We start from the raw sequence: 14,885 nt of genomic DNA on the forward strand, positions 1-14,885 counted from the left end.
TTTCTTCTCTCCCGCGTGTCTGCTGCACTTTCATAATGTCTACGCTGTCATATTCCAATTTCGAAAGAGATGGGTATTGAAGAGACACGGGGAAATGATGAAAAATACTCATGCAATAAGATTCAGAAATTGGTTTTATGTGATCATTAATAATTATCCATAGTTCAGTTATGATTTACTTTGACTTGATACTCCCCACATGTTTATTCAATATGTTGTTACGAAAGGCCGTCTAAAATCTTGCTAAAAGAGAACACAAAGGATTATCTTTCCTTGACTGTTTGTAGCGCTGCCTTTTATTGACATCAATTCTTCAACATTAGACTCCGGTACGTGCGTCCGCTTTCTGAAAGGTGCCTGTTCATTTGGGTTTAGTAAGAGCGCACATATGGGGGGCTATTTCAGGCAAACTTACATAAATAAATGCGGAAATAAACGCTGAAATGTGACAATGAAATCACAATGATGTTTAAATGTGTCATACAATATTCTTCAGATGCAGACTGCTCCGAGGATGAAGAATTCGGAGCTTCTTGAATTTAAAGTTTCCGCTTCGTGCAGTCATTCTGCCCAAGTTTTTCCTTGAACTCCTGTCCACAGTGGACGCGCATAGTCACAACTTTGAGCATGCGCTGTGTTTGCCTCAGGTATGCTGTGGCTCAGAGGCGCAGATAAATTTGTGACAGCGAGCGTCACCCGATCACCTTTGACAGTTGTCATTTCATTGCCTATTTCATGTTACATCGGGGTATATATAGCACTGAAAGAAATACATGAGAAAATCATTAGGCATAAATAAGCAACCAAAAAAAAAATACTACATGACACATTCAATTATTTATGGTGTATTGTTTATTTATTGTCACATTTCACAGTATTTATTTATTTGCTGTTGTCCGAAATACTTCTCAATTGAATACTCCTCTATACAAAACAGCCGTGAAAAGTGGCTCAGGAAATCAACTATCCACTCACCCCACAGCTCCCTCAGCACCCATTAATGTAGCACACGCGTCTTTTTGATGCGAGAGAAACACTTCAGTGTGTACAGGCACTTGAAAATAGATAGATAGATAGATAGATAGATAGATAGATAGATAGATAGATAGATAGATAGATAGATAGATAGAAGTGAAAGGCACTATATAATAGATAGATAGATAGATAGATAGATAGATAGATAGATAGATAGATAGATAGATAGATAGATAGATAGATAGATAGATAGATAGATAGAAGGTGGTCCAAACCTAATTATGCAGATCCAGATCGCCTGGATGACTTTGATTTATGCGGGGACGATTCTAGTTCGGCGCGAAGACGATTCTTCATGTCATGTCTTCTCATGTCTTCTCGATGGTCCAGGATTTTCCGGGTGATTTTCTATGTAATAAACTTAATAAGTTATAGCGTAATGAAAATTGCATAATTAGATCTGGACCACCATAGATAGATAGATAGATAGATAGATAGATAGATAGATAGATAGATAGATAGATAGATAGATAGATAGATAGATAATACTTTATTAATCCCAAAGGGGAACTCAAAACTTTAAGAACGTGCATTCTGGACAAAGCAAAGATTTTATTGTGGGGTTCAAATATAGAAAGCTTTAGCATGTCGGCGCGTAGGAGAGCTAATATGCCAAAGCTGAATGTCACGAAAAAAGGTGAATACCGTCACATTATACAAGGAGGTGGTGAGGATTCTTTATTATTATTATGACATTATACACTTTAAAAAAAATGTAAAAAAATGTAGTTTACTCTTGTGATATCCTCAAGTGGATTCTTCAAAATGTTTTAACATACAATTAAGTTTTAAATTGGTTTACTGCGGCACTACTGGCTTCCAGCTCAGTGACAAGGGGATTTACGTCGCCATCAAACAGTAAATATGCTGCATCACTTGTGCCACGATTGTTAGGAAACTTTCTTTAGTAGTAATAAGACTGACAGAACCGATCGAAAAATGTAAGAAGAAAATATCTGAAGACGGCGGCGCCCCGGGAGTCCAACAGCAAAGGTCAGTCGGCGTGATTGTGTGACGAGCGGTTTGCTTTCGGCTTGAGTCTGTCGATGGTATTCTCAGGGTAAAATATTTGGTGTTGAAAGCAAAAGAGACCATCGAGTCATCCATGTATATAGTCTCCGGATTCCTTGCTTAAAATATAACACGTATATCACCGGCAGGCTTTAGAAGAAAATAATAATAAAAAGGTCTCTTACGTTTTTTACACAAACAACGTGCGAATTGACGGGCAAAGCGATATTCCGTTGTGTACGTTAGCGCGACTGGAATGACGGAAAGCGGCCGTCTTCGATTACAAACACAACACGCAGTCAAAGAGCGCCTCTTGTTGCGCTGAGTTACCTGCGGCCTCGACAGCACACAAGCATTTTACTTAGTACAGGGTATAACGTATTCAGCAGATCAGGTTAGGTCTTAGGCCCAACATTCAAATCTTCAGGATCTGGACATTGTTTAAATAAATAAATAAATAAATAAATAAATAAATAAATAAATCCAAAACCCCCATAGCTCATGCAACTCGCCGGCGCGTTCATCTGCTCTTTAAGTAAACCCGCGTGTTCTGCGGCCGCAGCTTCACCGGAGGGTACTGATGAACTCCAAAGCAAATACACGGAATCCCCCCACTGCTAAGGCTGCGAGGCGTGCCATGCAAATATCAACTAACTGATGGGTCAGCGGCTAAGACGCTACATAAATCTCTTAACACAGGAAACCTGGCAAATACGCAGCCAAGAAGCAAAGAAAATGGCAGCGCGCTAAATAACGTACAGAAGCGCTAAACCTAAATATTGTTTCACTAAACAGGCGCATTTATGCCATATAATGTATTTAATATGATATACTATATAATACATATATTATATTCATTTTGATGTCATACGTCATGAGTATAACCAGATGTAATACATCTTTATCTTGCAATGTTCTTTGGGCAAATGCCAAAAGCGTAGTAACTACTGAATAAAAAACTAACTTTTAAAAGAGATATTTAAATCAGTTGATAAATAAACCAGTCTGTTCATGTGTTCACTTGTAGTCTGCAGTCCACACTGCATGTAACGGAGATGTCACCGAAATTGAAGCCTGACCGCTTTGCTCCTGCTCAGTTATTGTCGTTGCTTAGCTGATACCTTTGGCCGACTTACGACATTTGAGCGACACGATTATTTTTTTTTTCCACATTAAAGGGTCTTGTTCATCTCCACACAGTATCAGTAAGAGGATCTGGACCCACAGCCACGGAGGTTGTTGTTCAAAGCCTTAACCACTACGCCACACTGCCGATTCTTCACCTCGGTGACACAGTGTGGCCCCCCAGAGCAATGTGCTTAACACTCCAAAAGCGATAAAAACAAAACGTCTACAAACAAGTGTAACGTGTCCTGATCTTGAGAGAAGCGCGGCGGCGTCAATCAAGATACACGACATGAATTTCTCTTTCAACCTGAAGTCTTGAGAAGTCAAGCAAAATGACCCCTTTAAATGGCTAACCGAACAGAATACAATATGCAAGACTTCAGAGCATCTCAGGTCCCTTCTTCATGCAGGCGAGATGTAATACAGAAACTGGACTTCCCTGTGTTTAGAGCTCAGCGTTTCTCAACCTTTATGTATTTGCGACCCGAGTTTTCATAACAGTTTTAATCGCGCCCCCCTAACGGTTTTTTTTTTTTTTGAAGGAGCCCACTAATCCCAATTTGTTCTTTTTCAATTAATGATATATCATAGATTCATATTTTATTATACCTACTTAACTTTTATCGATATTTATCTAATTCTTTATTTATTTTTCTAGTGTCAGAGTAGTTTAAGTTAATAGGTGTTGGTTTCAATAAATGTATTTTTCATATTTTTGATGCTTGTTATCTTTTTTTCACATCTTTGCGCTGAACACACACAGTCTGAGAACCACTGCACTAGGACCAGTAACAAGATTAGTATAACTTTAAGTGAGACATCTTAAATGTAAAAAAAAAAAATAATAGACCTCGCCAGGCTAAGATTCATTTAACAAGAGAGAAGAACAATGTTATGTTCAAGATCTTTATTGTCCAGCAACGTCTTTGGAAGTTTCTGATGAGTTTTTCCATACAATGTGGGTCTGTAGTCAGGTTGTCTGTGCCAGTCTGAGAGATGCAAACAATCCTCATATCTGGCCATAAAACTCTTGTCTCTGTTCAGACAATGTTGTAATGTTTGTTCTGTGTATTGTATTGTATTGTATTGTATTGACCCCCTTCTTTTTGACAACCCACTGCACGCCCAACTTACCTGGAGAGGGGTCTCTCTTTGAACTGCCTTTCCTGAGGTTTCTTCCATTTTTTTCCCACCTGGGTTTTTTTTTGGGGAGTTTTTTCTTGTCTTCTTAGAGAGTCAAGGCTGGGGGGCTGTCAAGAAGCAGGGCCTGTTAAAGCCCATTGCGGCACTCCTTGTGTGATTTTGGGCTATACAAAAATAAATTGTATTGTATTGTATTGTAATGTATTACATTTTAGCACGAGTTTGACTTCCCATTCTTTTCTCTCTTGCTGTGTACTAAAGTTGCCCATCAGCGCTAGGACTTTAAAGTCCCTCTCACTGTGTCCATGGCTGTTGAAGTGGGCCACTTTACTGTAAAGTCCCTCTCACGAGCAGCTCAGGCAAGTTGTTGAAGCTGTCGCAGTACATGAGCTGCCTGCATATTGTAATCTGTTCAGTTAGCCAATAAAGGGTGTCATTTTGCTTGACTTCTCATTACATCCATAATGGCTAACGCGGTACAACACCCTAGTATTACAAACTCAAGTGTTCATAACGCAGTCATTGGAATGATTTGGAGTTCATTTCATCTTGTCAGACTGCTTTTAAAGTACATTTAGCAGATTCAGATCTCTTTTTTTTTCCCTCTTGCTTTGAATAGCAGCCGTGTTAAAATATTATATTTCAGATAATTCGTTATTATAGATGGTGCCTAGGCTATACCAGGGAGCATTGTGCCGAATTTGGGCACCATCTCTGACTGGGACACATCAGGCTGTCGCTGGGCAGTTATCTTTATTATACAGTGCTCTGAAAACGTGCGGTTTTGAAACATGGGCACCAGATTTCAACTTTTAAACCTGCGGCGAGGGTCAATGTGGATAGCGGGTAAGGCTTTGAGCCTCACACCCTGAGATTGTGGCTTCAGGTCCCGTTACTGACGCAGCAGAGTGACCCTGACTGAGGAAGTCACTTCACCTGCCTGACGTGCTCCACTTTTGGGGGCACGAATGGAATGTAAGGAATTGTAAATCGCATATGTTTTAAGTCGCCATGGATAGAGACACAAACATAATAATAAAAAGAGCCAACTACTTACTGTTCGTTCTGAACGACTGACACTTTTTAGCAACTAAACGGCAAAAACGTATATGACGGGAAGACACATTTATTTTATTATTATTTCTTTGTTTATGAAAGACAGCCATTTTATTTCATATTTATATGAGAATAAAAAATGAACAACGTGAAGATTTTCATTGTTATTTCGTTTTTTATTCAAGTGCATTTATTATATATTTTGTCAGTTCACTCCATGCCACGCGAAAATTTTTCGAAAAGACCAGGCTCCGTCTTTTGATAGCTTCTTTAATTTGTCACCAAATTAATCTCATATGAGTTTTTAAGCGCATTGTTGTTGGTGCTTGCTATTTTTGACGCCATTAAACGAAGAGTAAAATTTGAAAAATCAATGTTCTTCGCAACTGGACGGCTTTTCTTTAAATGTTTAAGTAAAAAAAAAAACTGAAATACACCATCGGAACTAAGAAGGATGTAAGCAAATTAACCGATCCTATTGTTCAGTGCACTTCAAAACGAATCATTATAACAAAAATAAGCATTAATAGGAAAGTGCACTCATCAAAAATATTCCATAAATTAATTTTAATCTACTGTGTCGTGTAATGCTTTTCACCTAACTGTCTAACTATCTACGGTGCCTTCCCTTTCGATTTATATGTCTGTCCGCTCTCGTTGAGTTTTGCAGTCTCTGTTACTACTTTGCATATTTTTGTTATCTTTTCACTTGTCAATCATCGTTCACTTTATTTGTTTATTTATTTATTTTGCAGTGTAGCATTTTTCTTTACTTCTTTAGTGCCCTGGGCTTTGAATATGTAATGTAACGGAAGTGCCATCTATAAACGTCTTTAAAAACCTCTTCTGTTTTTAAACCTTAAGTTTACACAGCCGCATAATCGACCGTCGAGAATAAATGTGGATCAACACACAGCTTGCATATGTAAGCCTTGATGTCGGATCACTTCGCACGAGGTTTGAAAGAAAATCAAATATAATTTATCACACGCAAATATACACGCAGTACAATATATACTGTGGAGTGAAAGGCTTGGTTGCTAAACTTCAGGACGAATATAAGAAGATAACACGCAACGTCTTGCTTTTCTTTATTTTTTAAAATTTTCATTAGCCGTAAAATGAATAATGTTATCAGGCGGATTTATTTATTGAGTACTTCCAAATGCAAACACTGAACAGATACATAAATAAATAAATACAATTAAAAATAAAATAATACAGTTCTGTGAGTCTGAAGTTTCAGCTCGGCTCTTAATTTTTTATTTCCCTTAGTTGCCAGTCGCCGCAGATTAAGAGGAATGGTGTAGTTGTTCTTTTACGACGTCTTCAGTCATCCATTATGTCATCTGGCCCTGCCTGTTTACTAAAACGAGAAAACATTTAGTGGGCCAATTTATGGTCCCCGCTTACCGCTGAATTGTGAGGAAGAGCATGAAAAGTCAAACACATTAAACTTTTATAACAACAATAGCGTCCTACACGAGGATACCGGCTTGCCCGGTCTAGTCAGATACTGACGAGAGAGACGGAGGGGTGAGAAAGGCGCTACATTGGAGAAACAGAGAGAAGGCGCTGCATTATACATGTATATATATATTTGTATATGAAAATAGATAGATAGATAGATAGATAGATAGATAGATAGATAGATAGATAGATAGATAGATAGATAGATCTGAAAGGCACTATATAATAGATAGATAGATAGATAGATAGATAGATAGATAGATAGATAGATAGATCTGAAAGGCACTATATAATAAATAGATAGATAGATAGATAGATAGATAGATAGATAGATAGATAGATAGATAGATAGATAGATAGACTGAAAAAATTAAGGTGATGATTCACACTTAATATTTTCAATCTGAACCAATATAATTCTTTTAAGCCTAATGATCCCACAATTTTTAAATTGAGGCAAATCATTTAGAGTGATTGGGTGTAATTCACTTGTTTTATACTGAAGTAAATGTGTTTTTTAAGTTGTTCTTCTTTTTTGGCATTGGAAAGCCATCACGCTGGAAAGTTCAACCGGAAGAAAATACAAACGGCCCCTCAAACACGGCACACGAACAACCTAAAGTATTAAGTTCACTGAAATAGGACTTTTACGTTTATTCCCTCCACCATATCCTACTTTGGTACAAACAATTTTTTTTACTTTGATTGAGATCTGAAACCAAATATTTCAAACACTAATTTACTAATCTTAAATTGCTTGAAAGAGAAAATTTACGTTGAATGAACAACACCAATGTTATACTTTTTTCAGTGTAGATAGATAGATAGATAGATAGATAGATAGATAGATATGGCACTATTTAATAACAGATAATACATTTTATTTATATAGCGCCTTCCCCACTCTCAAGGCGCTTGATATTTTAGATAGATATTTTATTTTAAAAATGCACTTATTAAGCAAAAGTAAAGCTAGTTACGCATCAAATCAAATATAACAGACATTAAAAATCTTTACAGAAAAAAAATAACAAATCAATAGATTTCTGATGAAAAGCCCCTTCTGGTCCACAGCTAATTCCAAAACCCCTCCTTATCCACAGAATCCCGTTTGCATTGACTCATGAGGACTCAACTGGCTCACGCATGCTGCTGTCGCCACTTGCTGTTAACAACAACAACAACAACATTTATTTTTATAGCACATTTTCATACAAACAGTAGCTCAAAGTGCTTTACATATTAAAGAATAGAAAAATGAAAGACATAATTATAAAACAAAATAAATCAACATTAACATCGAATAAGAGTAAGGTTCAATGGCCAACAACACTAAGCGCCTCGAGTATGGGAAAGCCGCTATCTAAATGCAATTTATTATTATTATTATTATTATTATTATTATTATTATTATTATTATTTAAGCGTTAATAGTATCAATAAGTTCAAAATATGAAAATTCTATTTTGAATTTGGTTTTAACTAACACCATAAACATCGGTGAAACACCAGTAGTCAAATAATTCTAATCTTTATTTCGACTTATTTTTAAAATAGCTCTTATTGCGCGAAGAAAAAATGCAACTAATCTCTTGTTTATTCGAGATCTGCTACGTCTAAAAAACGCAGTATGTGAAAAACTCAGTTTCAAACATTTTAAAAAGAGAGTGCAGAAAGTCAAGCAGAGGTGTCAATATACGGCAATGGACACAAAGAGCAGAAAGAGCAAGAGCTTATCTCAATGGTCCCATAAAATGAAGATAATAAAGAATTTGTGACGATGGCGCCATATAGCGTCCATTACAAATCCCCAACTGTTTTCTCTTTTGGCGGATAAATTTACACACACACACACTTATGAACAACACCAGCTAGAGCGCCTTTTCCATCCTTAGATACCGTGTCTTTGAATTATTTTATGCCTTTCATATCCATCTCTCCATCAGATACAATCTTTCACATCTGTTATATAGTGCCTTTTCATATCGAATAAATAATACACATTTTTATGCTTTCAAACGTTAATGCAATTTAGAAGTTTCATTTTTACATGGCTCCTTTATCCAAGGCGGTTGAGATACAACTGGCTCCATTCGTTTTGCTTTTCTAGTTAGATCAGTGGTTAGGTTCCTGGGGGTCCACTGTGGCTTCAGATTTTTTTTCCAGCCAGATTCATAAACAGAGACAACAACCGATCACACTGATCTCATTTAATAAGCTGCTATTTTTTTCCTCTTCTTTTATTCTACATTCAGAAAAGCACATCACCTGATTTTTACATTTATAAGACGTTTAAAAATATTTCTGTTTTGCTAGAGATTTAAATGTTTAACTCTGTTTTGTTGATTTCATTCTATTTTACTCTTTCTCGGTGTATTTTGCTTCCTTCATTGTATCTTAATAATTACAATTAAAAACGAGCTGATAACACCGAATCAAAAAAGGCTGCAACTACTTTAGCGTCAGAGCCACCAATCAGTATGGATTAAACGATTACAACACCTGGAAAAATAGAATGAAAATCAAGATAGAAAATATTGTTAAAAAAACATTATTTCCATATAATTGCTTAGTACGTTCCCAAAACACAGAATATGGGAAATAACGGTTCTTTTAATTAGCCCGGTAGTCCAATTAAAAACAGATGCTGGTTGTAACAAAGACCTATAGCCACAGCGCGACCGGGTTTGAGAACCCCTGAATTAGAATACAGCAGACAGGTGAATTGTTTCATTCAGGGTCACCCATTTAGGGATCTGAACCCCCAACCTGAGGGTGTGAAGTCCAAACTCTTAACCACGTGGGGTCTAGTTAAAAGTTTGTGACTTTTTGGGACATTCTCAAACTGACACTGAACGCCATTTCATCACGTATGTCACCGTAGGGTTTCTTATTCATATCAAAACATTATTTGGGTTTTTGAAGACGTCAGTAATAATTCGATTATCCGTTTCCTTATTTTTTCCCCCTCAACGTTTCTAAACGCCGTTTTCCTGGTAGTCAAATTACCTTTGCGGCTAACGAGAGTCTTCTCCATGCCGATAAATGGCTGCCTCCTCGCCGTATGCCTGCCGCACTCTTTATTCTTCGAGTCTTTTAACAGATCCATGCTATGTCTTGTATGCTTCAAGAATAACGAATAACTATACGACTGTAACAGAGATAATTGCAAAGCATGATTTCATTAAAATATCCTCTGAGCACAGTTTTGCAGTAATAATAATATTGGTGAAAAACGTTTACGCTGTTCCAATGCAGGAGTCCCACTTGGTAGTAATATGACAAGTAAATGTTGTTTTTGGATTCACGCGGAAACCATGAGGTTTCATCACTGCAAGTGTTCTTGTCCCTTCAGGAAATGTTTAAAAAGTAAAGTTAAAGTTTCTGGGTCTTTAAAGGTTTAAGCTGTAAATTTGGTAACACTTCATAACATTAGCTAATGTATTAAATAACAAGCTGTTACACTGCTGTGTAAATCTTTTAAATCTTGTTTTATTATTAAAGTTTTAAGACATTGATCACAGAAAGTCTTCCCTTATTATTTTTCAGACGATTTGTTGGAATAAATCCGGAAAAAGGGACCAAGGCTGCAAATGGAAAAGTGACATCTAAAAAGACTGGGAAAACTGTTCAAAAGAAGACCATGACAGTCAATCTGAAAGTGTCAAAACTTTTAAAAAGATTGATGGACTTTGAGTGGCACTTTATTTAAAATGTTTTTTGTTTTACAGTGGTTTGTATATACTGTTGTATTTTTTTTGTATTCTACTTTTTATATCCAGAAAGGGCTGGTGTTTGATAAAGCCTTTTGTTGATTTATTTTACTTATATATATTGTGGGGTTTTTTTTTTTGTTTGTTTTTTTTTGTTCCTGAAGCTTGATTTGAAGCTTGTTTATTATTTAATGTCAAGTTGAGGCATTTTGAAATTGTGTTTGTTTTCTTAAGCCATCTTTGTATTTCTCCATGTTATGGGTGCTTATTTGTTGCACATAGTTTATGCACTCAAAAATATGATGGCTTGCATTTTTCACATTGTTTTGGCACAACAAACAGCTTAACAATTAATATAATGTTAAATGGAAATAAAGAAGGACTAAAACAATAAGTTGGCCTTATTTATTTTGTTTTCCACAAATATAAAATGCAGGGTATAATAGCATTTGCAATTTAGAATAATTGGGTTGTGATTAAAATGTAAATTAACAGCTATATACTGCAAAATAACATTTGTATGCTGTTGCTAACAAAACAGCATCTTACTGTTAATTTTAATAACAGTAACCCACTGTATTTTAACAGTACAATGCTGGCAACCACAGCTGCCAGTAGATTACCGTTTTTTTACAGAATTTTTTTTTACAGTGTAGTAATATGACAAGTAAATGTTGTTTTTGGATTCACGCGGAAACCATGAGGTTTCATCACTGCAAGTGTTCTTGTCCCTTCAGGAAATGTTTAAAGACAAAGGTGTAATTTATGTCGGACACAGGACGGACACGTTCTCGGTAGGCTACATTCAGAAAAGTGCGATTTTTTTTTTTTACCTTCAGTATTTAAAAAAACATTTTCATTAAGAAACTGCGTATTCTTATAAAACCCCGGGACCCCTCATACTAAAGTCTCACTATCGGCACCTTCTAGCACCCACCCGCCGGTTCCAAATGACTTATTCACCGGGGAGCCGCACACTTGAAGGCGGTTAACGCGAATGCGCCCCGCACGTGATCGGCAAGTTTGGTGGACTCCTCGTTTGATCAGAGACGCGGTGCAAGGAAGTGCGTCTCGATGCTTGGATTGTTAACTTTCGTGTAATTTTATCTTGCTGTTTTTTGCGAATCATTAATGGTTTTCGAGATTTAAATACAACTCAATACAAAGGGAAAAAATAATTCAAACTCGAGTTTAATAAAATGTACGCGGCAGGTCCGTTTTTTTTTTCAAGCGGCCAATGCAAATCTGACTTTGATCCAGTCCGATTGGATGAAGTCGTGAAGATTTGAATTATTTTGTTTTAAAATTAGTCCAAAAAAAGTATAAGCATCCCAAATCTTACTTGAGTGAAATTAAAAATTTAAATTTTAAAAAGTATATACTTTTTTAAAAAAAGAGGACAATCGTGCATTAATGACGAAAAAAAAAAAAAAATCAAGATGAAAGCAACCGGGTATAAAAGGCTGAGTGATTTATAGAGAATTTTCATTCCGTTATAATGGTGCCACTCACTGCGCCTGATTTCGGGAGCCAAAATGAAGCAAACAGCTCTGTTGTTTCGATGTTATTTATCTTATCATGTATTTAATTATACCCTTTGTTTTTTTAAACGTTTAACCTTAAGAAGAAATACGTTTTGATTTTATTATCAAATGGGAACAACAATAAGGAAAAACAAAACTCAATTTATTCTAATGGTATTGATCACTCCAGAATTTTATATTCCCCCGCTTATACGAAAACAAAGTTTGAATCCGTTTCATCTGAATGACGGAAACGACGAGTGAAGGAAAAGCACACACCTTGTTGTAAACTTTCACCGTGCGTATACAATTTCACATTAGCTGAAAATGGCCGACAAATCGTTTCCTTATTGTTCTTGCAGCTTCGAGGTTTCATATCTAAGCGCTCTGGAGAATGCCATTGTGATTTAATATTTAAATTCGACTGATTCGAGGTCTTCAGTCACCAACACACTATACAGACCATACATATTAGCCAGATCGATTATTTCCCATATTAAAACAAAATCATTAACAAAAGAAATACGTTGTGCCTTCAGTGCACGGCCTGCGTTTGATGACGAGTCTGTTTGATTTAGAAAAGCTTCGGGTTCAAATTCAGCTCCCATCCTGGCAGTAATACGTCTGCCCTCCTCTCTTATCGATTTAAATGTTGTCTCTTACGTTAGGCAGATCTAGGATTTGATTCATGCAGACATCTTTATTGAATGTGCGAGGAGCTGGGAGTCTATTAGCAAACGCACGCTGGGTTTTTTTTTTTTTGCCCGACATTTCCTTCTTGTGAGGCTCGGGGTTGTGTTCGTCTTTTCTATTTATATCCTATACTCTACCCAGACCTTAAATATTTTATAATAGTGTTCTACTATATCGTCCCATGAAAAATATGTATATACAATTATTTATGCAAACAGTATCCGTCACGCTTAAATAATAATAATAATAATAATAATAATAATAATAATAAAAATAATAATAATAATGGAGCCGCTCCCGGAGACCAGCTTTGAGTCGCAGCTCAGTCGCCTTCTGTGTGCAGTTTAGAAGCGCGAGGTCTTCTGCGCGTTTTATTTCTGCAGTTGGCAGTTCGACTGGCAAGAGAGCATCGGCCCAGTGCGCGCGCCCGTGCGTGTGCGCGAGTATGATTGGCTTGCCTTAACGTTAAAATTGAATTAAGATGATTTATATAATGGATGAACGGACGAGAATAAAGTTGATAATAGTCAATTTATTTTTAGTATAGCACCGTTCAGTGAGTATAGGTTTAGTAAGTCCAGTAACAAATACTAAATCAATAACTAAATACTAAAATGACTGTCTAGTGCCAAATAATAAGTAGAAGAACTGTTATTTTTAAATGTTATTTGCATTTTGGCTGTTAATTTGACTGTAATTATATACTAATTGTTAATAAAGGTCTATTTAAAATTTAAAATTAACAAATACTATTTACTACTGCTAAAACGAATAATAATGATACTGCTACTGGTATTACTAATTTAGCATATTATAGTTTGGTGAGCCAAAGTAAAATTGCAGAAATGCTGTTAATAATAATATTAGAGACAAAAATCAACAACAAATACTGCTGCTATAGTATAATACAGCCACCTCCTGGACAACTGCAACTTTTATTAATTGTAACAATTAAAGAATAACGTCGCTTGCTACTCTACTATAAAAAACGCTTTAAAAACAACTAAAACTACTATTATTATTATTGATAAATACTAAAGGGTATACGTTGCTGCTTGAATTTGGGCACTAAATTTCGGCACAAAACAAAGTTTGTCGCACTTCAAAAATAGGAAATCAGCTACCTTTGCAAGAGATATGCGGGTTAAATTGTGTAAAGTTATAGGTTCGGTTATGTTAAAGTTTATTATGCCAGAGGGAATTTGCCGCAGAATAAGGCACTGTTACCCGGATACAGTACTAGAAAAACAAGCCAAGACACAAGTGACACACACTCAAAATCTGTACAAAGAAGAACATTTACTTTTATCAGTACATAATAATAATAATAATAATAATAATAATAATAATAATAATAATAATAATAATGACATTGCAGTGGTGCAGCTCCAGGTAACTGGTTCTGAGTCGCAGCTTAGACGCCATCTGTGTGCAGTTTAGAAGCACGGCGCGGGTTTTTCTGCAGTTGCCGCTTTGATCGGCTGCTGTGCGTCGGCCCAGTGCGCGCGCGCGCGTGTACGTGAGTATGAGAGTTGCGCTTCCCCTAAGGTGGACTGGTTTGCCCTAACGCTGAACTCAAATTAAACTAATGGACGAATATGAAGATAACAATAGTCATCTTATTTTTTTTACAGTGCTCTTCAGTGAGCACATGGCTTTTTAAATACAATATTTATTTATTGCTAAAATTAATAATAATGGCGATAGGACAATATACATACTGTTACTATTATAACTACCTGCGCAAACTATAGTTTGTTGGACCAAAGGACAAGTTCAGAAATACATTTAAAAATAAGATTATTAACAATACAATGACAAGAGCCAACAAATACGCGTTTACCATAAGAATAATCAACGTCAGTCCTGGGGGGCCGCAGGTTTTTCTTCCAAACCAGTTGCTTAATTAGAAAACAATCCTTGTCAATAACTGACCTTATTTGATATCACGACTTGTCAGCATTTTACCTCTGCAATGTCAAGTCATTCTTAAATTGTAGATTTCTTATTTTTTACCTTTTCTAATGATATCACCCCCATGACCTGAAGCATGAAAAGGACCCTTAATACTCAGTTCTTCACTGAGTATTTTATTAGACCAAATAGTGAACAA

The sequence above is a fragment of the Polypterus senegalus genome, chromosome 1 (assembly GCF_016835505.1).
Source record: "Polypterus senegalus isolate Bchr_013 chromosome 1, ASM1683550v1, whole genome shotgun sequence".
Lineage (NCBI taxonomy): Eukaryota > Metazoa > Chordata > Cladistia > Polypteriformes > Polypteridae > Polypterus > Polypterus senegalus.